The sequence below is a fragment of the Cavia porcellus genome, unplaced genomic scaffold (assembly GCF_034190915.1).
Source record: "Cavia porcellus strain 051 isolate PalLab524CR breed Dunkin Hartley unplaced genomic scaffold, mCavPor4.1 scaffold_30, whole genome shotgun sequence".
Classification (NCBI taxonomy): domain Eukaryota; kingdom Metazoa; phylum Chordata; class Mammalia; order Rodentia; family Caviidae; genus Cavia; species Cavia porcellus.
In genome coordinates, this window is record NW_026947513.1 from 48,216,675 (window position 1) to 48,238,231 (window position 21,557).

At 39.2% G+C, this 21,557-nt stretch overlaps 1 non-coding gene across 1 annotated transcript; it reads left to right on the top strand.

Moving 5' to 3' along the window:
* The first annotated feature begins 19,018 nt into the window (after positions 1-19,018).
* Positions 19,019-19,155, top strand: LOC111756123 (small nucleolar RNA SNORA2/SNORA34 family). The gene has a single exon (XR_002790613.1). It is a non-coding gene; the product is annotated as a small nucleolar RNA SNORA2/SNORA34 family (small nucleolar RNA).
* Positions 19,156-21,557: the final 2,402 nt, after the last annotated feature.

A 21,557-nucleotide genomic window follows, 5' to 3' on the forward strand; every position in this document is an offset into this window, starting at 1 on the left:
CCATGTGTTAATGGGGTTTTTGCAGTTTCTTTTATCATTAATTTCTAATTTCATGGCACTATGATCTGATAACATGCAGGGGATAATTTCAATTCTTTTGCATTGATTTAAATATGTTCTGTGAGCTAGTATATGGTCTATTTTAGAGAATGTCCTATGTACCGCTGAGAAGAATGTATATTCTGATGTTGCTGGATGGAGCACTCTGTATATGTCTATCAAGTCCATTTGTTCACAATTGTAATATAGTTCTGTTATTTCTTTGCTGATTTTCATTCTGGTCGATCTGTCCCTTGATGTCAGTGGTGTGTTAAGGTCTCCTGTTATAATTGTGTTATTGCTAATTTGATTTTTCATTTCCATTATTACTTGCTTTGTATAACGTGGTGCTCTGGAATTTGGTGTGTATATATTTAAGATAGTTATCTCTTCCTCTTTACATTTTCCCCTAACCAGTATGTAGTGACCTTCTTTATCTCTTAGGATCATTCTTGGTTTGAAGTTCACATTATCTGCAAACAGAATAGCTACCCCTACTTTTTTTTTTCAGTTCCTGTTGCATGAAGTATTGTTTTCCACCCTTTGACTTTCAGTCTGTGAGTTTCCTTTTATGTTAAATGGGTTTCTTGTAGACAGTATATGGTTGGATGTTGTTTCTTGATCCATTCTACCAGCCTGTTTCTTTTAATTGGTGAATTGAGACCATTTACATGAATGGTCATAGCTGTCATATATTGGTTCATTGTTGACATTTTATTTTTCTGCTGTTTTAATAGGTACCATAGTATATCTTTTTATGTTTACGGTAGTTGTCCATTCCATCAGGTATAGTGTAATCAAACCAAACACAACGTTATAAAACCAATAAAAATAGAATATTGAATAAAGCAAAAACAATTAATCAGAGCAAAGCAAAACAGTAAAAACAACATTTGCCTTCAAACAGGAGATAGAAGGAAATCCCTCATATTTGCTATATTGCATGTAGTCATCCTCCCAGAGATGCTCAGATCTCTGAGCATGTGATGCTCATTTGCTATGGGGGGTGTGGTTTTTGGATGTTTGATTCTTAGCCTATGTACCAGGAGGCTCATGGTTCACTGACTGGTTCTTTCCCTCATGCCAGGATCACTTACCAAGAAGTGCGGTGAATTGCTTTCTTCCTCAGCCACCTAAGTTCCTCTGTGGCTCTTCTTTTTTTATTTTAAAGAGAATAAAACAGAACAAAGCAAATGAGAACAGAACAATGTAATCAACACAGAACCTGACAACAAGACAACTGGAAATCAGCTGTGTGTACCATAAAAATTTGACTACTGGAAATCGAAAGTGGCTACTGTGTTTTCTTTGAAATTGTTGTCCATACCTTCACACATGATACAATCAAACAAAACAGAATAGTATAAAACCAATCAAAACAAAAGAATGAAAGCATTATGGGACTTCTAAGCAAGACAATGGAAAATCAGCAATGGCTACCATAATGTCTCTTGTTTTCTTCAAGCTGTCCATACCCTCATACACAATGAAATCAAATAGTAAAAAACTGACTAACATCAGTGAAAACAAAATAATGAAAGCATTACAGGACTTCAAATTCAGATAACAGGAAATGAATAATGGTTACTGTTATGGCTTATTTTATTCAAAGTAGCTGTTCATACCATCACCCATAATAAAATCATAATGAAACAGAATAAAACCAATAACATTGGTTACCGCCTTCTCCTCCTAGGTGTTTCCTCCCCTATCACTTTTATAATATCTATTCTGTTTATAGATCCCACTAATTCCCATTTTTATGGCATTATACAAAGCCATGTCTTTCTTATTCACCCTGTGGTTGATAGGCAAGTTACCCTTGCCTTTTTTCTGGTCTCCTGTCTCATGGAACAATTACTTTCTCCCCTTTGATTTTTAATCTATGAATTTCCTTTCCAGTTAAATGTTTCTTGTATACAGTGTATGGATGGATCTTGTTTCTTGATCCACTCTCCCTGTGTTTCTTTTTATTGCTGAATTGAAGCCATCTGCATTAATGGTTACAACCAGCATACACTGGTTTATATCTGGCATGCTATCCTTCTGCTATTTGTTGCTTTTTAAGAGCTAAAGCACATATCTTGTTACTCCCACATGCAGAAGCCCTCATTTTGTCCCTATCATCTCTGCTGTAGCTCCAGTTATATAATCTTTTTCTAAAGTTCAATTTTTCATGCTTTCTCTCTTCTTGATTAGCTGTGCCAGAAGTTTAAAACTTTATTAGTGTTTTTAAAAGATCTTTTTCTTTTCCTTCTCTTTCATCTTCATTTATAGCTTTGGACATGGAAGAAATGTTGCTTATATGCTGTATATGCTTTAAAATTTAATCATTTGCTCTTGTAATCATAACTACTAAGGAGTCAGTATTTCAGTCAGATCTGGGTTTGAATCCTGGCTTATTTTCTAACTAGATCAATAACCTTTCAAATACTCAATTTTATTCTTTTCTATGAAGTTTAAAATGACATAATACCTGTGGAAGTCAGTGCTTGATACATGACAAATGCTTGGTAAATGCTGTCTTTTTTGTTGTAATTGCCTAAATCCAACCAGCATGAACTATTTTCTTTCTTGTAGAAAACACAGTTGATACATCTATCATTAATTAATGTCCTGAAGTCCAAAAGTAGATGAACTTAATGTTTCAGGATTACCATGCTCATGGAGTGAACACAACAAGAAAAACAAACATTTGGATAAAGACCAAGAACACTAGAGGTGTTTAAAATATTGATAAACTGACAAAAATGATTTTGGTTGCTTAATGGCAAGCAAAGGTAATATAAAACACTCTTTAGATTGGGAATATTTTCACCTTTAGCTTCCCCTAAGATACTTAAATATTAGATAAATAAAATAGCTTTCTATCATAAGTATATGAATTAGACTCACTTTGAGAGATATTTGATTTCTAGATGTCAAAAAAATTTTTATGGTGCTATTTCCTTTTCTTTCATAAGAATTGAATTATAGTACCACGTCACAACTGGAAACATTTGTAAAATTTTGCTTCTGTTCTTGAACTTTGCATAGGATGATGAACACAACCACAGCATCTTCTCCAGAGTTGTAAACTGAGTTGGATGGTAGCCAAATCAAACTTAGTAGAAATTGATTTCTTTCTCATCCAGCTCAGTAAAGAGAACTGAGTTTGTTAACCACCATGTTGATAAATTTCTTGTCTTATAATTTAGGGACCAGTAGAAGAGCCTTAGTCATTTAAGTAATTGTCCATAAGAAATAGCTGCATGGAGAGGGAGAGGTGGTGAAGGGGATAAAAGAATTCAGATGTGTTATGTACGTACATCAACTCTCCACAATGAAGGCAATTGTCATGTACTGTAAACATGGACTGACTAAAAAAGAAAAAGAAAAAAAAACCTGAAAAAAATAGAAGCAGCAGCAATTCTCCTGAAGTGTAACCTTATCACAACTGCATTGCTTTCTTTGCATAAATTATGCTAGGTTATAGTTAATGATCTATATGATTAAGCTGATGTGGTGATATAAGCCTGCATTCCCAGCACTCTGGGAGGCTGAAGTAGGAGGAGTGCAGGTTTTGGCCCAGCTGGGGCCACTTAGAGACTTAGCGTGCTTTTATCTCAAAATAAAATTAAACTTTAAAAAGGGCCAGGGATGTGGCTCAGTGTGAAGTGCATGAGTTCAATTCCCAATAATGCTATAAAACAAAACAAAGTCTATATGGTTAGTAAAATTCAGTTCTATATAAGCATGACCTGAGCACTTCCAACAGTTCTTCTCAGAATATGCCTAGAAGTGGAATAGCTGGAACAAATGGGACTTCCAATTCTAGGTTTTTGAAAAATCTCCAAACTGACCTCCACGATCGTTGCACCAGTCAACACTCCCACCAACAGTGCAGGAGAGTTCCTTTTTCCCCACAGCCTCTCCAGCATTTGTTGTTGGTGGTTTTCTTGATCCTGGCCATTATTTCAGGAGTGAGATGAAATCTGAATGCAGTTTTATTTTGTGATTCTCTAATGACTAATGATGATGAACATTTTTTCATGTATTTATTTGCCATTTATATTTCTTCATCTGAGAATTGTGTATTCATCTCAGATGCCCATTTTTGGATTGGATCTTTGAATTTTGGGGGTCTGATTTTTTTGATTCTTTATATGCTTTAGACAGAAGTCCTTTGTGTGATGGACGGTTCATTAAGATTTTTTCCCAGTTTGTGGGTTTTCTTTTCACTATGCTGGAGATTTCTTTTGATGTGCAGAAGGTTTTTAATAAGATGTGATCCCAGTTATTGATTCTGGGAAGTAATTCTCATGCGGTTTGAGTCCTGTTCATGAATTCTCTACCTACTCCTATGTCTTCAAGGTTTTTACTCAATTTGTCTTCGAATAGATTTAGTGTTTCTGTTTTAATATTCAGATCTTTGATCCATTTAGATTTTAGTTTAGTACATGGTGATAGGCATGGATCTAGTTTTAGTTTTTGGCATATGGAGAGCCAGTTTTTCCAACACCATTTATTAAAGAGACTGTCATTCTTCCAGTGAACATGTTTGGCCCCTTTGTCAAAGATAAGGTGGTTCAGTGTCTTTGTAGTTGTGGTTGTATCTTCTAATCTATTCCATTGATCTTCAGTTTTGTTTTGGTTCAAGTACCATGTTGATTTTACTACAGGTGCTTTGTAGTATAACTTCAAGTCAGGGATTGTGATGCCTCCTGCCTTGCCTTTGCTGTTTAGAACAGTCTTTGATATTCTGGGTCACTTCTCACTCCGGATGAATTTTAAGAGTGATTTCTCAAGATCTATGAGGTATGTTGATGGTATTTTTATTAGGATTGCATTGAATCTGTATACTAGTTTTGGGAGAATGGCCATTTTCACAATATTTATTCCTCCTATCCATGAGCAAGGGATGTCTTTCCATTTTCTGAGATCCTCTTCAGTTTCTTTTTTCAGTGTATTATAATTTTCCCTGTATAGGTCTTTCACTTCTTTTGTAAGAGTAATTCCTAAATTTTTTTTTTTTGTTGCTAGTGTGAAGGGTGTGGCTTCTTTATTTCTCTCTCTGTGATTTTCCTGTTAGTGTATAGGAATGCTATTGATTTTTAAGTACTGATTTTGTATCCAGCTACATTACTGAATTTATTTATTATATCTAAAAGTCTTTCAGTAGCATTTGGGGGTCTTCTATGTACAGTATCATGTCATCAGTAAATAGTGATATTTTAACTTCTTCTTTTCCTATCTTTACTCCTTTTATTTCTCTCTCTTGTCTAATTGTTCTGGCTAGTATTTCCAGTACTATATTAAAAAGGAGCAGTGATAAGGGACATCCTTTTCTTATGCCTGATTTTAAAGTAAAGACCTTCAATTTTTGGTTATTTAGTCCGATACTGGCTGTTGGTTTGTCATAGACGACCTTTATTATATTGTAGATTTAATATATGGTATATTGTAGATATAATAGATGGTAAAGTCCATGTATCCCAATTTTCTGTAAGGTTCTTATCATAAATGTGTGTTGGCCCGTATCAAAAGCTTTTTCTGAAAATGATCATGTGATTCTTACTTTTGGCTTTATTGATGTGGTGGATAACATTTATTGATTTACCCCTGCATGCCTGGGATGAATATCACTTGGTCATGGTTTATGATCTTCTGGATGATTTGCTGCATCCTATTTGCCAATATTTTATTGAGGATTTTTTTTCATCTTTGTGCATCAGGGAGATTGATCTGGAGTTGCCTTTTTTAGTTGGGTCTTTCTCAGGTTTTGGTGCTAGAGTAATATTTGCTTCCAGGAATGACTTAGGAGGGATTGCTTCCCTTTCAACTTCACTGAAGAGTTGGAGGAGTGTCAGCATTAGATCTTCTTTATATTTCTTGTAGAATTGTGCAGTGAATCCATCTGGGCCTGGGCTCTTCTTTGTAGGTAAGGACTTAATTAGATTTTCAATTTCATTAATAGAAACTGGGTTATTCAGGAGTTTTACATCTTCTTGACCCAGCTTTGGTACTTCATATGTTTCTAAGAATCTGTCTATGTCTTCTGTGTTATCATACCTTTGATAGTACACATTTTTGAAATAGGTGTTGATGATCTTCTGTATTTCTATAGAGTCTGTAGTGATTCTGCCTTTTTCATTTATTTCATGAATTTGAGCTTTTGTTTCTTTTTAAAATAAAGTTCTCTAGGTGCTTTTTGATTTTATGTATTCTTTCAAAGAACCAACTCTTTGATTCATTTATTCTTTGGATTGTTTTCTTAGTCTCTATTTCATTGATTTCTGCTCTGATTTTTATAATTTACTCTCTTCTTTTGTCTTTGGGCTTGACTTGCTCTTTTTCTAGATGTTTCAGGTGTAATATCAGGTGATTTATTTGTATTCATTCTGTTTTCCTGATGTGGGAACTCAGTGCAATAAATTTTCCTCTGAGGACAGCTTTTATTGCATCCCACAGATTCCAGTAAATTGTATTTGTATTTTCATTTGGTTGTAGGTATTGTTTAATTTCTTTAATTTTCCCTGTGACCCACTGATTACTTGAGTGTGTTATTCAGTTTCCATATATTTGTCAGATTTTTGCAGTGTCTTTTATCATTATTTCTAATTTCATAGCCCTATGATCCTATAACATGCAAGGGATAATTTCAACTCTTTTGCATGTATTTAAATACGTTTTGTGAGTTAATATATGGTCTATTTTTAGAGAATGACCTATGTACTGCTGAGAAGAACGTGTATTCTGATGTTGTTGGATGGAACACTCTGTATATGTCTATCAAGTCCATTTGTTCACAGGTGTGATTCAGTTCTATTATTTCTTTGCTGATTTTCTGTTTGTTTGATCTGTCCATTGGTGTCAACGGTGTGTTAAGATCTCATGTTAGAACTGTGTTACTGCAAATTTGGTTTTTCATTTCTGTTAATACTTGTATTATATAACTGGGTACTCTGGAATTTGGTGCATATATATTTAAGATAGTTATCTCTTCCTCTTGAAGTTTTCCCCTAACCAGTATGTAGTGACCTTCTTTATCTCTTCTGATCATTATTGGTTTGAAGTTCACATTGATTGCAAAAAGTGTAGATACCCCTGTTTTCCTTTTGGATGTTTGTTGTATGAAGTATTTTTTCCATCCTTTGACTTTCAGTCTGTGAGTGTCCTTTTGGGTTAGAGGTTTCTTGTAGACAGCATATGATTGGATTTTGTTTCTTAATCCATTCACACAGTCTATTTCTTTTAATTGATGCATTGAGACCATTTACATTAATGGTTATAACTGTTATATGTTGATTTATTTTTGACATGTTATCTTTCTGCTGTTGCATCTTTATCTTTCTGTTCTGTTTGTCTGCTTTGTTTAGTGATTGTTTCCTAAGTGTATCTAAACTTTAGTCTTTTAGTATTCTTTGCAGGGTTGGCTTGGTGATCATGAAGTTCTTCAGCTGTTCTTTGTCATGGAAGTATCTTATTTCTCCATCTATTTTGAAGGACAGTTTTGCAGGGTACATCAGCCTAGGTTGGAAATCATCTTCCTTTAGGACTTGAAATACTTTACTCTATGCTTTTCTTGACTTTATTGTTTGTGCTGAGAAGTCTGTTATGTTTCTGATAGGTTTTCTTTTATAGGTATTCTGTCTTTTCTCTCTGACAGCTTTTAATATTGTATTCTTTTGTTGGATTTCTGGGATGGTGGTTATTATATGTCTGGTTGTAGTTTTATTTTGATTGTGTCTATTTTGAGTTCTATATGCTTCTTGATCCTGACATCTTTTTCCGATCTCATGTTTGTGAAATTTTCAGCTATTACTTCTCTAAATATCCTCTTGACATCCTTTAGGTCATCCCCCTTTTTTCATTTATGCCTATCAATGTTATGTTGTTTTTCTTTGCGTCATCTTGCTGTTGTTGAATCGTTATTTTCCTGATTTTTTATTCTTTTTAAAAGATCTTTCCTCTCCTGTTCACTAGGTGCAATCTTGTCTCTGAGGTCTGAAATTCTATCTTCACTTTCATTGAGGCAGTTTTTACAACTTTAATGGAGTTTTTGATTTCCTGTATATCTCTTTGCATCTGCTTCATGCATTGTGTTTGTTCCTTATATTGTTCATCTAGGGGTTCTTTCTTTTTGTTTAGTTCCTCCATTTTTTAACTGTGTCTTCTTTTGATATGTTTAGCATCTCCTTCATTTCTTTTATCATTTCTTCTTTTACCTGGAGATTATTTCTTGTTTGAATTCCTTTAAAGCTTCCCAGATTTTCTTTCTTATTTCAGTTAGTATTATTTCAGGTATTTCTGGTATGTGGCATATATATTCTCTGTACATGGCTCCTAGGTTTTCTTGGGATGACCTGGATGTTTGAGATTGCATTTTGGTCTTTTGTTTTGTCATTTTCCTGTATTTTCGTGTTTCAAGTGTTGTTCCAAAGATTCTCCTTGGGCCCGTTAGGTATTGTCTCCTATGTCCTGGGTTCCTGGGACTCCTCTGGTAGCATCGCTCCCCTTTGCACAGCGCATCCTCTGGATTAAAGAAGGTTGCCAGGCTCCACTCAGGTAGGGCTAAAGCCTCTTCAAGCTGCCCAACTCCCCTCTCTGGCAGCAAAGTTCCCCTGACAGAAAGAAGGTCACCCAGAATGGTCCTGGCAGGCCCAAATCCCGCTAAGCCCAATCTAGTGTGGGCCCAAGCCCAGCGGGCCCCCAACCTCCTACAGCATGGATCTCATTCTCCCAGGGATTGGATATTGTGTTACCATCCACCTCCTTGGATGGCAAAGCTCCCTGGGCTGATAGAATGTCACCCCTATGGCCTAGGTAGGCCTCAAACCTCCTCAGCAGGGCTGCTCCCTCCTCCTGGCAGTGGCAATAGTGCTGGTGCTCTCCAGGCTGAAAGAAAGTCACAGGCAAGGCCGGAGCAGGTTCCTGTGCCTCAGCCCAGCTTCCTCCTCCAGGCTGGGCAGCTGCGGTGTGCTCTCCAGCCAGAGAGTAGGTGGTCAGCAAGGCCGGAGTAGGTTCCCCTGGCTCAGTCCAGTTCCCTCCAAATGACCATAGGGAGTCAACAATGGCTGTAACCCTCAGGAGAGCCCCTCTAGATGCCACACTGTATACTATCCTCTGAACCTATGATCAGACCATTGGCCCTAGACCTGCAATGTTAGTGCACCACCAAAGCACCACAGTCCAGTTGCATTTCACCTCAGTAGCTATCCCATCATAGCCTGTGTTTCTCTGGATAAACCGGTTGCTCACAGAGGGTGGGGGCGATGGGGTTTGGGTTTTCTTAGTCTGCTGGTGTGGCCTTTGTTCTCTCTCCCCCAGTCCATGAATGGCACTGACTCATGGAGAGAGGCATGGATCTAGCTGTTTCCAGTTGAGTGGCAGCCCATGCATGGTGCTGGCTCCTAGACCAGGCTTGTTTGCTAGTGTGCCTTTGTTCTCTCTCCCCCGTCTGTAAATGCTGCTAACTTTTGGGGAGAGGCTTGGCTCTATCTTCTTCTTCCTATATTTCTGTGAACTGGTGTTTTATGTCCTCTGTGCCATCTTCTGTTTTTTGCTTATTACAGTTCTTAGTTTAATGTTCTTTGCAACATCTAACAGTTGATGGATTTATTTTTTATGCTCTCTTTTTAAAAAGTGTATTTTAGTAGTTGCTTTTTGAATGCATCATCTTTTAGTTCTGAAATTTGATCCTCACATTGTTGTTTCTATTGCTGTTTTGATATGATTTTTAATCTCCTGAATTTTTGATTGAAACTTTGCTGGCTGATCAGTGGTTTTGTAGCATTTTGTTTAGAGTTCATCTCTGTTTTTATTACCAACTTCTGAAAGCTCATGAATCTTTTTGATTGTTGCTTTCATTATCTGATTAGTTACATCGTTTCTGTTGCCATTTGTTTCCTATTTGCCTGTTTTCTCACCTTGTGTGTTTTCCTTTTGAATAATTCTGGTCTGTAGCTTATACTGCTGTGTGTATCCAGTGCTCCTGAATTAGTTTTGTGTAGTTGCGAGTTTTGAGAGACATTGACTGCCTTGTCTTTTGTTTTCTTTGCTTTGTGCTAAGGTTTGTGGATGCTTATGTTATAAAGACTTTGTTGCTATAAGAGATCTCTTCAGCTATCTTTCTGTGTTGTTGTTTGGCATGGCTATCTGTAGTCCTTTGCCTCAACCTCACGATTAAATCACCTTGGTTAATATGGGAGGAGAGGAAGCAGTGTGGTTAGTGCAATAACCAAGTTCTCTGGGAAAGTATACCTGTATTCTTAATATCCGGAATTTAATCTGAGTGTGGGGTTACAAAGAAATAGTGACAACAATATAACTCTTATAATACTATTATCAAGTCAATCAGCTACAGTAGTAAACAAACTGAATACAAACCAATTATGTAGTAACCTTAGGGCTAGAGAAGAAATTTACAATTATGATATAAATATTAAGACAATGCAGGTATTGACTTACAGCTAATATGCACTAAATGTGATGGCTAAAGCGCCTCTGATGGAAAATGACAGTAATTTAACAAAGTGAACTATCTGAAGAAGAACAAAACTTATGGCTATATTATTAAAGATATAAGCTTTGGAAATGGAGGAATACGAGAGGGAAATTTTGAAACCTTAAAGTGTGTGATATGAGAAAGAGGAGAAAGAAGCAGAACAAAGGACCTTATCGGCATGGTAGAAGGATGTTACAGAGTTAGGTAAAGATATGAGATAGAAATCAATGACAGAAGATTAAAAAGGTAGAAAAAATAAATATTATGGAAAGTAAAAATAAGTGACAAATATTAAAAGAATAAATGTTTACAGTGAGAAGATGATAAAATCAAGGAAAAAAGTAAGAAAAGAAAGATAAGAAGCAAAGAAGGGCTTCCAGGAAAATGGCAGAGTGTTGAGCAACAGAAAATCAGCCTCTTTCAGACTGCAAGCCCAGACACTGGAATACAGCAATGTGAGGAAGAGAAGAAAGACAGCTCTCTGGGCCCAGTAAGGGTATGAACCAAGACTTGAGGTACACAGGAGATTCAGAGGGGACTGCAATGCAGAAGAGAGAAGTGGCAAGTGGGACTTTCTCCTTAATGAGCTCTGCATTAAGGGGTGACTTGAACTTAAAGAAGCATGTTGGTGACCAGTGATCCCCAAAACCTCCATGGAGAAACACACCGATAGAACAGAACAGTGGATGCTGTGCACCTCAGTGTCTGGTGAATGATTCCAATCCAATTCAAACGTCCTCAGCAGAGGGAGATTGTTCAGTCACCATTTGGAAAGTGGTCAGCTAAATCCCAGACTCAGAGTAGCCTCGGGTTGGCTCCATCTAGTGGATCCAAGAGGCGCAGCTGAAAACACTCTGAAACTCTTGAAATAACAGTGAAATTAACAAAGCAGATAAATGAGGTTGTGGAAAAAAACCAAATTAGAAATAATTTTTTGAATAACTAAAGGATGATGATTATAATAAAGACATAGTTAGTGAATGCAGAATAGATACAGATTAAAAAATAGAAGTGCTTAGGAAAATGAAGGATACCATGAATGCCCAACATTGGAAAGAAATGTAATCCATGAAACAATTTCAAACAGCTATCCAGGAAATTAAAAAATTCTACTGAAATTTTACACAGTGGGATGAACATCCGGACTCCACACTGCTACCTGGGACTGAGCCATGAGACAAGAGGCTATGACTTCCCAGGGCAGAAAAGATTGTACATCAAAGCTGAAGCACCAACCCCAAACTATTAGACACTGTCTCAGTTGTGTTATGCAGATTATTCTCTTTGCATTTCTGTCCCCCTGCATTTTGCAGAGGTGATCTCAGGCCTAGCCCAGTTCATAGCACTCATGTGTTTTCCCCCACTCTCACTGTCACTCATCCCTGAGCCACTATCCTCATGGAGAAATAATAAAATCTGTGATGGGCCCTGGGTCATGGGCTTGGTTCTGGTGAACCACCATTTTGTCTGGACTTACAACCCTCCTGGTTATCCATAACTATATATGTCTTAGTGTTTTTATCCTTGCTTTAAGGTTGACTTCCATGAAAAATCACCTGAAGAAATTCATGAGAGCACCAAACCAGCAGTCCAAAATGTTCTGAAGAATATTCTAGAAATTCCATGGACCTAATAGAATTAATTCTCCAGGCAAAAGAAGCAATTTAACAGAGAGGAAATAAAGGGAATCAACAACAGAAAAATTAGATGGCAAATATAATTCAATAAATATGTTATAACCATCACTATAAATGGTCTCAATTCACCAAACAAAAGAAACATCAGCAGAATGAATAAAGAAACAAAATCCAACAATATGCTACATAAACACAATTAGCTCAAAAAGAAAATCATAGACTGAAAGTCAAAGGATGGGAAACAATAGTTCATGTGACAGAAACTCAAAAATAAGCAGGGGTAGCTACTCTATTTGTACACAAAGTGTATTTCAAACCAAGACTAATCAAGAGAGACTAAGAAGGTCAATACATATTTGTTAAGGGAACACTCCAAGAGGAAGAGATAACATTCACAAATACCAGATGCCAGTAGACCCAACTGTATAGAATATTAATGGATATAAAAAAATCAAGTAAGCACTAATGCAATTGTAATGGCAGAGAGATTTTAATGCCCCACTGTCACAAATAGACAGATCAACTAGACCAAAAATTCACCACAAAATACCACAACTTAAGCAAACCTTTGAACAAGTGGATTTAGTAGATTATCTACAGAGTATTCCACCCCACAGTATCAGAATACACATTCTTCTCTATTGTGCATGGTATGTTCTTTAAAATAGACCACATACTAGCTCACAGAGCATGCTTAAAGAATGCAAAGGAACTGAAATTATCCAATGCATATTATCAGGCCATAATGCAATGAAATTGGAAATCAATGACAAAAGAAACCACAAGAACTATATAAACGTATAGGAGTTATATAGTACCTTCTTGAGCAACTAATTGTCCTCAGATGAAATTAAAGAAGCAATTAGTCAGCTTCTACAATAAAATGGTAATGCCAATAAAATATGCTGGAGCTTGTGGGTTCAGGAAAACTTACAGAAGTGAATTCTTATATTACTAAAACAGAACATGCTCACATAAACAATTTAATATTGAAATTCAAGTTTCTACAAAAAGAATAGGTAGTCAAGCCCAAAGCTCGTAGAAGAGGAAAATTATAAATATAAGAGCAGAAATTAATGCAATTGAGGCTAAGAAAAAGCACAAAAAAATCTGTGATTTGAAGAGGTGGTTTCTTGAAAGATGAAATAAAACTAACAAACTCTTAGCCAACCTTATCAAATAAGGGGGAAAAAAAGACTCAAATCTATAAGTTAAGAATGAAAAGGGTAAATTCACAACACATCCTGGCAAAATCCAGAAGATCATCAATATGTACTTCAAAAATTTATATTCTAATACATTGGAAAATACAGAAGAAATCACAGATTCTTAGATACATGTGAGTTGCCAAAGAGAATCAAGGAGATATAAAAATTCTAAACAACCCACTATCAGTCAATGAAATTGAAAATGTAAAGAAAAGTCTAGGTCCTGATGGATTTATTGCTGAATTCTGTAAGAAATTTAGAGATATATTGCCAGTACTCCCCAAACTCTTTAATGAAATTGAAAGAGGAGCAGTACTCTCAAGTTCATCCTGGGAAGAAAGTGTTACTCTGATACCAAAATCAGACAAAGACCCAACCAAGAACGAGAACTACAGGCCAGCCTCCCTAATGAGCATAGATGCTCAAATCCTCAATATGATACTGGCAAACAGAACGCAGCAATCATCAAAACATTATACACTATGAACATCTAGGAACCATCCTAGTTGGTTCAACATATGCTATTCAATAAATGCAATACATCACACTAATAGAATCAAGGATTAAAACTATGTGATCATTTCAATAGATGCAGAAAAAGCTCTTGGGAGTCCAACAACCATTCATGATAAAAACCCTACACAAAATCAGAATTCATAATCTCAACCTCGTAAAGTCCATCTATGACCAGCCAATGGCTAACAGCATAAGAAATGGGCAAAACCTGAAAGCTTTTGCTTTAAATTCAGGAAACAGAGAAGGATGTCCACATCACCACTCTGTCGAGGTCGCTCCCGGCCGGCAGGAAAGACACACGACAAAGTCTGGTGGTGTGCAACCTTGCCTTTATTTATCTCCGCGTGGGCCCCGCGAGGCCTCCACTCTGCCACCAGCCCTTTTTCACCGGTGGACTTTTTCTATCTCTCTCTGTGCTTTCTCTGTGCTTCCTGTCTCGTGGCGGGAGAGGCATTCACTTTTATAGGGTGACAGTGGCCAATCAGTTCAAAGCGCGCGATGCGGGCTGATTGGCTAACATCAGTTGTTGCTAGGCAGACTATCTTACAGAGCGGGTTGTTTAAGTCGCCAGCGCAATCAGGGGGCAGGAAGCAGGCGCCAACTTGACTCACTCGATGGGAGGGGCAATCTAGCTCAGGCTCCGCTCCCACCCACAGGCCCTACGTCCGCCAAGTAAGGCGACCGGTGTCGGCGGCTCCCAACATCTCCCCCTATTTTATTTACTTTGAATGAATGTATGCATCACAGCCCGCCCTGGATCGAGTGCAGAGGCTTATGCCCTGTGTTGAGGCCCACCGTAGGCCCTTGGCTTGGACCCTGGTCGGCCGCCCCTGGGTCCGCCAAGGCCTTGAGACCCTCGTCCTTTTTCCAGGGCCAGGAGTGAACTGGACGGAACCTGGATGCACATAGGCATGCACTCATGCCCCTCCGTGTGATCCCCTCGGAGAGGTATCTAGATCTGGGCAGATTCTAGTAATCCAGCGGCTTTCGTGCGCCATGGGGTAGGGCCTGGCTTAGGTCGAGTCGTGCTGGGGAGGCACGCTCTTACCCGTCATTGACTCACCTACCCTGCTGTGTGGTGTCATTAGGGAAGGAATGCGGAAGACCCGCCACACCTAGACCCGGTCGTAGGCCAGTCGAGCGAGCCATGCGTAAGCCTGGGGGTCATTGTGCCCATCACAGGCTGCTGCCAGGGCCGCATGGGCAACCAGGCGTACTTGACGCCGGGCCGCCGCAAGGCGCCCATTAATAAATGATGTAACCCATCGGAGCAAGAATGGTCCTACAAGTAAGAGCAGAAGCAAGGAGCACAGGGGACCTAACAATGGTAAAACATAGGGGAGCAAGCCATTCCAGGCTCCCCAAAAAGGGATTGTCCTGCAGTTCTTTTAGGGCTCATCTTGTTGTTGGGTCTGCGGTTGGCCTCTGGTGGAACAGGCCTGATCTTTAGTCGAGGGACTTGTTGCGTCAACCTCTCTGGGACCCACAGTGGTTTTCGTCTCGGTTCCTGCGGAAAAACACAAACCGCGCCTCGGTTCCAGCTAACCACCGGATCCGGGCCCATCCATTGTCATGCCATAGATAACCGCGCCTTTGGAGGCAGGCCTTGGCTTACTCCCCCTTTTTGTTTTTTATTTTTTATTTATTTATTTTTTTTTATTTTTGGTCTTTTTCGTTTTTTTTTTTTTTTTTTTTTTTTTTTTTTTTTTTTTTTTTTTTTTTATCGGTGCCAGGGATCGAACTCGCGATTGCCTGCTTACAAGGCAGGCGCTTATGCCGCTAAGCTAAATCCCCAGCCCCCGTTTCCTCAACCGGCGTTTTTCTCAGCCTGCTCGGCAGAGTAGCCGCCCATGAAAATACCGTCCGCCCCGCAGCGCAACGTCATAGGACGGCGGTCGCGACAGAGTGGAACGGGGCGTCACTTCCTGTGCCGGCTGAGAGAAGGGAGGGTTCCCTGTAGCGTCCTCTCGGCGGGGAGCCGCTTCTGGAGAAGAGCTCCAGGGCGGAGCGGATGGCTCTCTATCTCCTCCCCGCCAGAGAGCGCTCGGGGGCCCTTTTTCCTCTCTTTGCTTTTTTCGAGCGGCGCACGCACACAATTCGCGGCGCAACTCGGCATAGGAGTCAAGGCACGCATGTATCATTTCCCACAGGGGGCGAATAGCCGGCAAAATATCCCCTTCCAATTCCGCCGAAGCGAGGTCCCCGCCTAACTTCTCCCATGACGGCAGGTTTAAATGCCCCGTGGGTAAAAACCAGGGAGCCACCCTATCTACCTCTGCTATGAATAGTTCCAGTGTTTTTTGACCTACCCTGAGGTCTCTAGCTTTTAAAAGCTTTCTAAGGGCCTTTACCAAGGGCCGCGCCTCCGCGCTCGGTAAATTACCCATCCTCAACCTCTAAGGGCTGTTACTCACCGCGTGTGACTTAAAGAACCCGTCACCTACGCGTGAGCCTGAGGGGAGTCTAAAAGCCCTGTAGGTGCGCGCCACCCAGAGCCCAGGCTTATCCCCAACTCACCTGTCCGGCAGCACCACACTGGAGCATTGCACACCACCGCCGTGTCTCGGGGTTGATCAGTCCCCGTGCGGGTCACCAAATGTTGAGGTCGCTCCCGGCCGGCAGGAAAGACACACGACAAAGTCTGGCGGTGTGCAACCTTGCCTTTATTTATCTCCGCGTGGGCCCCGCGAGGCCTCCACTCTGCCACCAGCCCTTTCTCGCCGGTGGACTTTTTCTATCTCTCTCTGTGCTTTCTCTGTGCTTCCTGTCTCGTGGCGGGAGAGGCATTCACTTTTATAGGGTGACAGTGGCCAATCAGTTCAAAGCGCGCGATGCGGGCTGATTGGCTAACATCAGTTGTTGCTAGGCAGACTATCTTACAGAGCGGGTTGTTTAAGTCGCCAGCGCAATCAGGGGGCAGGAAGCAGGCGCCAACTTGACTCACTCGATGGGAGGGGCAATCTAGCTCAGGCTCCGCTCCCACCCACAGGCCCTACGTCCGCCAAGTAAGGCAACTGGTGTCGGCGGCTCCCAACACCACTCCTATCCAATATTGTTCTGAAAACATAATACAGGCCAATAAGACAAGAGAAAGAATGAAAGGGAATATGGTTAGGAAAGGAAGAAGTTAAATTATTATTATTTGCAAATGATACAAGAGCCTAAAAACTCCACCAAGACTTCTAGATTTACTAACAAATGTAGTCATGTAGTTGGATACAAAGTTAACACTGAAAAATCAAAAGTATTCTTGTACACAAATAATAAACTGAGTGAAAGAGAAATCAGTGAAACAATAACCTTTTATAATACATCAAAATAAAATGAAATACTTGGGAATCACTCTAATAAAGGAAGTAAAAGACCTGTATGTTGAAAACTACAGTACTCAGAGGGGAATCAAATACAATATCAAAAAATGGAAAGATTTCCTAATTCTTGGATAGGAAGAACTATATAGTGAAAATGACCATACTTCTAAAATTGTTATATAGATTTAACATAATCCCAACCAAAATGCAAAAATAGTGTACCACACAACATTAGAGAAAATAGCCCAAATATTCATTTGGAACCAGAAGAGACCCAGAGTAGTAAAAGTGATTCCATGGAAGAAAGAAAAGATAGGGAATATCACAATCCCTGCATCAAATTATCCTATAAAGCTATTGTGATTTAAAAAAATACTCAAGGATCAGTGGAACAGATTAGAAGATGCAAAAACAACTGCAAACACACCCTACTACTTGATCTTTCATCTAAGGGGCCAAACATATTTACTGGAAGAAAGATAGCTTCTTTAATAAGTCATGCCTGAAAAATTGGCTTTCCATATGCCAAAGATTACAACCCATGTTTTTCACTATGCACTTAACTAAAATGGATCAAATATGTATTAAAATAATTACTAAATCTGGTGGACAATAGAACAGGTAGAACTCTTGAAGACATAGGTGTAGACAAAGACTTTGTGGGAAAAACCTCTAATCTTATGGGATGCATTATGAAAAACAACAAGGTTCTCATCTTATTAAAAAGCTTTTACATGGCAAAAGAAACCACCAACATTTGACCTTATCCAAAAGGTGCAGAAGTGATGAAGACAGCAACAGAATGAAGAGACAACCCCCAGAGTGGGAAAATACTTCTGCCAAGTGGGAAAATACTTCACACCAAGCGATAATATATAGAATATGTGAACACCTCAAAAAAGTCAGACTGCCACAAAATGTAGAGATCCAACCCAAAAATGAACATCTGAAATTAACTTTTCAGATGAAGAAGTACAAAGGACAAATAAGTATATGAAAAAATGCTCAGTGCCACTTCACATTTGAGCCATCTCACTCCGGAAAGAATGGCTCTTATCAAGAAATCAACCAATAGAAATGCATATGGAGCTGCCAAAAAAGGTACCCTTCTCCACTGCTGGAGGAAGTGGAGCCATTGTGGAACTGTGCATTCAGTGTGGAGATTCCTTAACAAAACTAGCACTAGAGGTCCCACTGGATCCAGCTATTCACCTTCTCAGCATCTTCCTGAAAGAGTTAAAAGCACCACAGCACAGTAATGTATGTAAACCCATGTTTATAGCAGCACAGTTTCTAGTAGCTACATCCTGGAAACAGCCTAAATGTTCATCAACAGATTATGGATAAATAAAGTGTGGTTTTTATTGTATAAAATAGATACTGTTCTGCCGTAAAGATAAATTTGGATAAATTTGAGACATTTCTACGTAAATGGGTGGATTTTGAGACCACACTGATCAAGTCAAACAAAATGTACACACATGTTTAAATACTGCATTCTTTCTTGTGTGAGAAATTGAAAGGGTAAATAAGATTCAAAATAAATAATTTGAAATAGGAAGAAAATATTCAAATGGAAAGGGGAACAAGAGGGTTAGGGGAGAGCAAAGAAGGTAAATGAAAAAAGAGAATAAAGAAAAATAGAAACAAATCTTTTAAATATGGAGAGGAAGAGGGGTTGAAAGCAGAGGAGGGGGTTGGGGAAAAAGGAATTCAGGTATGTTATTCACAGGTGAATAACATCATCATTTTCTGTGATGAATGTGATCATTATGTGTATCTAAACTGTACCAATAAAATTAATTTAAAAAAAAAGATGTACTGGCCCTGAATCAAGGCCGGCAGCTTCCTGATGTTGTTGATTTTAAGCAGGAACCTAAAGAGATATCTTTCTATGACCTATTGAGCATTTCAGAACTTGAGCAGTGAAGTGGTCAATTCATTAGAAAGAAACAGCTTGAAGCAACACCTCCTCCCCGCCATGAGAGGCTATGAGTGTGGTAGGCTGTGGCGACCCAGGACAGGAGCCACTGGTGTTTACTAGGACCCGCGCCATGCTGGGACCTGGTGCACTGGAAAACTAAGCAACCCCTCCCTCCCCTGGTGAGCCGCTGTGAGTGTGGTGTGCTCTGGTGGCCCAGGACAGGAGCCTCCAGGCTTTACTGGGAACCATGCCATGCTGGGACCTGGAGCACCAGGAAACCAAGCAACTTCTCCCCGTCTTCCTGTTTTGTTTTGTTGAACTTCAATGTACATAAAAGTATGGACAGCTATTTTGAAGAGAACGAGAGATTCTACGACCACCATTAGTGACTTCTCTATTGTCTGGTTTTGAAGACCTAAATCGTCTTCTTTATTCTGTTTGGATCAGTTTAATACTATGTTGTTTTGTATGAAATATCTGTAGGTGAAGATATGCACAATTATTTGGAAGAAAACGAGACAATATGATAGATAGTGAACATCTCAGGTTGTCTAGCTTTGAAATTTATACCTCTTACACTGCTTCTTTATGTCCTATTTTGTTCTGCTTTGTTGTGTTCAATTTTACCCCCTTTAAAATAAAAATAAAAAATTTAAGAAAAACAAGAAGCATTGGCCTGTAGATGTAGCAAAACACATTGATTGAATTACTGATCAGTGTTGGATTTTTTTTTCTTTTTGGAGACAAGGTATTGAGCTCACTATGTGGTCCAGGCTTGACTGGAATTCATGGAGGTACGCTTGTCTCAGTGTCCCAAATTTAGAGATTACAGGCATGTGCCACCATGCCAGGCTGCAAAGCACGTTTTAATAAGGATTATTGGATACTGGCAGGAGGCCTCAGAATGGAGGTGGGAGGAGCTAGCATGGCCCTGTTTGCTGGCCTTTCCCTCCTGATGTGGCGCATTTCTGTCCTAAAAAACAAAAACAAAACAAAACAAAAAAAGATGTAAAGGAGGACAAAGGAAAATTCTCCAAGCCTCAATAAACTGGTGAAGAAGAAAGGAGTTAAATGAGAAAAATACTAAAAAAATCCAAAACCAAAACAAACCAAAACAAAAGATGTTGCACACAGCAGATAAAAACCAACCAACTAAACAAACAAGACAAAAACACCAAATCTCTTCCTCTCCAATAAAATAACAATGGAAAAGAAGAAATTTATGATTCTGAACATGTCTACATATTCCAGGGTCTACAATTTTGGAGTAGTGTCCATGTCAAGACATGCCCCTATTCATGTTCGTAAATTAAAAAGCAGTCAGAACCTACTTCCATGCTGGGTGCAGGCACCAGCAGGCACTAGGATTAGGGTGAGGGCACAGTGATACCCTTTCCATGGTTCCCTGGCCACAGCTGTCTCCCAGGGATGTCTCTCTCATAGTCATTATGTGAGTGCAAACAACACTGGAAGCTTGAATTGAAATCAACTGCGGCTCCTCTGTGTCCCAGAGTCAAGCAGTCAGTCCTCTGGGACTGCGTCTGCCTAAGTGCTCTCTTTAGAAGGTCTGGCAGGTGCTGGGGCCCAGCATCCAGTTTCCAGCAGTCTGTCCTTCCACGTGTTTCTCCTTGACGCTTCTGCGGTGCCCCACTCTCTGTGTCTCTGTGATTTGACCTTAATTTCTCTCTGCAAGCTAGAAGCTGGGCAGAAATAGCAGACTGTCCTTTTTCTTTTCTATATCTTCAATTTCTCTGTAATATAATTTTCCTGTCAGGACATTTCTGATCCCTGAGATTAACTTTTATCTTTTTTTCTTTTCCTCAACTTGTTATTTATACACCATCTGGATTCTGAGTCTCAGTGAGGCTGAGATGTTGTTGCTTATCACTCTACCATTTTCCCAGAAGTCCTAATTTTAGAAACATTAATAAATTCAAAATTTTTCAAATTTCTTTCTTATTCCTATTTTATTTGATATCTTCATAAAATTCTCCATATGCTATTTATTCACTTAGTAAGTATTTATTGATAGCTTATTATGTCTTGAGCCCTTGAAGTCTTGCTCCAAAAGCAGGTGCATGGAGGAAGGGTGGGCACTCATGTTCCCAGAAGTAACTTTCAATCAACAAGTAATGGAGTTTCAACAGTTTTCAAGTATGTCCCACATAGTCTCTCAGGGAGTCTTCAGTGGCATTGAATCTCGGATGTCCAAAGCAGGCAAGAGGATCATTTGGGCTACATAGTGAGACCTTGCTTCAGAAAAACCAAAAGGAAGAAGAAAAAGAAAGAAAGAAAGAAAGAAAGAAAGAGGAAGAGAGAAAGAGAAAGCAGTAATTTCTAATGGCACTGGCTGGACTTGTTCATTGTCCGCAGTAACCAAAACCAGTGTCATTCAAGATTGGTCTGAACATGGACCAAGTTTAGCAGCAGCTGTTT